The sequence below is a fragment of the Tupaia chinensis genome, unplaced genomic scaffold (genome assembly GCF_000334495.1).
Source record: "Tupaia chinensis unplaced genomic scaffold, TupChi_1.0 Scaffold000532_1, whole genome shotgun sequence".
Lineage (NCBI taxonomy): Eukaryota > Metazoa > Chordata > Mammalia > Scandentia > Tupaiidae > Tupaia > Tupaia belangeri.
The window spans coordinates 1,568,379-1,571,391 of record NW_006160045.1 but is presented as its reverse complement, the minus strand read 5'-3'; positions in this window follow the sequence as shown (position 1 = coordinate 1,571,391).

Here is a 3,013-nt window from a genome sequence, read left to right as displayed (position 1 = left end):
TCGCGGGCACTGCGGCCGGGCGAGCCAGCTGCAGCCACGCGCGAAGGGCTGGACCTTTCAATTTGCGCGGGATCGCCCGACGCCCCTCCCAGCGGATGTGACGTCCACGCGCACCCCACGACGCCAGCTCGGCTTCCCGGAGCCCTGAGCATTCCGAGCCGAGTTCCCGCCCCGCTGGGCGTGACTGCGACCCACTGCCCTGCGACTCTGGCTGCCCACTCGAGCCCTGGCGGCCTCTAAAAGGTAAGGAAGGAGTTAGAGCTGCTGGAAGACGGGAAACGGCGTCTCGGAAGTTGGGAGGGGGCTCTCTCGCAAGGGCTGCTGGGAGTTGTAGTTCTCTCCTGACAGTCTCCGTTCCCGAGGGCTCAAGTTTGAAAAGCGCCCCCGTGTGTTTGTGGTTGTGTTAAAAAACACCGTGGAAAGAGACTCCGCTGGAAACAGTTCCTGCATCCCATTCACCACTCCCAGCCTACCCCTAATGTCTTTATTCTCGCTTTAAAACGCTCACTTACCTCTGTACCAATGGAAGTTGAGTTCAGTTCACGCAGGACTCTTTTTCCTGTTGCAGTAATAGTACTTACTGGTCGAAATTTGTCCTTGCCTCTTTACCTACTGTCTGGGTTCCTTTATCTTTGACATAAATCAGGGAAAATTTGATCTTTATAAACAAATGGTCTTTTAAATAGGCCTTATGGGGCACAAACTTTAAAACTATTTTGTACTTTCGTGGCCTTTTGAGGCTAGGTTACCAGTCCTCAAGATACCCCAGACTTGGTTGCTGTCTTCTCTCAGGGTTGTTGTGGTGAAACACTCTGTGAAGAACCATAGGCGGGACCACAACGTCTGTTTCAGACTCCATTTAAAGAATTGAAGGGGAAGAGAGCACATTATTTAAAATGCTCATTTGACTACCTTCTTTACATGTTTCTTTCATGTTTTTAAAAAGTCTTTTTATGATCAGTGTAATATCTATCATTTTACCTTCGATATTGTTGCAAAGTGCCACTTCAGGAGAGCAAGGCTGCTGCTTCTCCAGTTCTGGTTTTTAGAGCTGAGAATAGGAAAGGAGAGAAGTTGTCTCTTTATCGTCTTCCAGTGGTTGTCTATGTGTAGCTCACCCTGAACCAGCTTGAAGAGCTCTAGGAGAAAGTGTGTGACAGTTCCAAACTGCAGTAGGTTAGAGAGGAACTTAAATATGGGCAGGGTGTGTTTGTAGAGAAGTCCTCCTAGTCAGTGGACTACCCACCTGTAGTAACTGCTTTAATACCTCTAATCCAATCAAGTGAAAAAGGAAATAAGTCTAGTGAAGCATTTGAAATTAATTAGGCTTTGAAAGCTATGCAGCCTTGGAATTCCGGCTGCTTTTTACTATGATCTTTCAGGAGTTCAGAAAAAGCTGTCACGAACTGTCAGGAGTCACCTATCCTGTAACCTAACTCACATATTTTGAACTGTGGAATGAGAGATTATAGTCATGAAAGCCTAGTTAGTCTATGTGCTAAGAATACTAACCAAAGTAAATCCTTGAGAAGAAAATAAACCTGTCTGTCTTAAGGATGAGGAGGTTTGGCTTAAATTGGCCTCACAGAGATAAATGTACAATTATTTCCCACCATCTGAAATAATTGCTTAAGGACACATCTTCACAAAGAATTCACTGCCCAGCTGGTATTAAAGTACCCTAAGTTATCACAGACTGCAGGTTGTTCATTGTAATCCTATCTCCTCCTGGAAGCTTTTGTTACTAAAATGTAGGTGTATGAAACATCAAAAGCCAATCACAAACTTGTACTATTCTTGTGAACCAATGTTGTGAGTTCATAAGGGAAAGTAGACTTTTGAAACTCCTTCTTTCCCATTCTCCCTAAAAATGGAAATTCCACACTCTTCCATTTTGAACATTGGTTAAGGTTTCTGGAGTGTTTGGTCTTGGATGGCCCATGCTGTTTTTGCTGCAATAAACCTTTTAGCTTACTTGACAAAGCTTGGGTCAGACTTTTTAATTTCAAATTGACACAAGAATTTGACACCTCCATGCCATACATGGAGGTGTTCAAAAGCAGCCCTGAATTAAAACAGTGCTCATTCCAGCAACATTGAATCTATCATGAAACCAATATACAAGGTCGCTGAACCACACGCAACCCGTGTGTTTACTACTAATTCAGTTCTTGTGGGTCTAGATTTTTTTTTTGTTTTTGTTTTTCTTTCTTTTTTTTTTTTTTAACAGGTTTTTATGTTACGGTGCATGTGCTTAGGTGGGTGAGAGGGCTATAGAGACAGTGAGAGGGAAAGTGAAAAATCATCTCATAGGGGGGATAGACATGCCACAGTCCCTTCTGCATTCTCCTCTTGGACACACACACACACACACACACACACGTGACCGGTGTGAGTTGTTTGTTTTTTTGAAAGGTTTTTGGTATAAGGTGCGTACGTTCGCCAGAAAGACAGAGAGACAGAGAGGCAGAAAGTGAGAAATGAGCCCCCAGGGGTGATGGCCATGCTGCAGTCTCATCTCCTCCATTCTCCTTTCGGGATCTTGGGCATGCATGCACACGCGCCCGGCGTGAGTTTAAGCCACCGGGTCTAGGAGTTGAACCGCGGTCCACTACATGGGAATCCAGCGACAGCCTTTACGCCACCTGTTGGTCCCGACTTGCATGAGTTTTAAGCCATTGAGTCTGGGACTCTAACTGCATCTGACCACATGTGAGTCCAGCAACGTGACTGCTACACCATCTGCTGGCCCCTCAGACTGAGTTCTTGACTGCAGTGTTTGAAGACCGAAAGTATCTATTTAAACAAAGATTTAACTAAACAGAATACTTTTTCTTTGAGAGAGTAAAAATATTTGAATCAATTTTTGCAGTAGTTTATTACATGCCTTAGGTGTGTCTGTCATTGATAGGTGGTGTGGGAGACATAATTCTTTGTCTTAAAAGAATTTGGGATCTAATCCTGCAGACAAAATACTCGTTCATCAAAAAGTTAAGTCATGAATGATACGGGT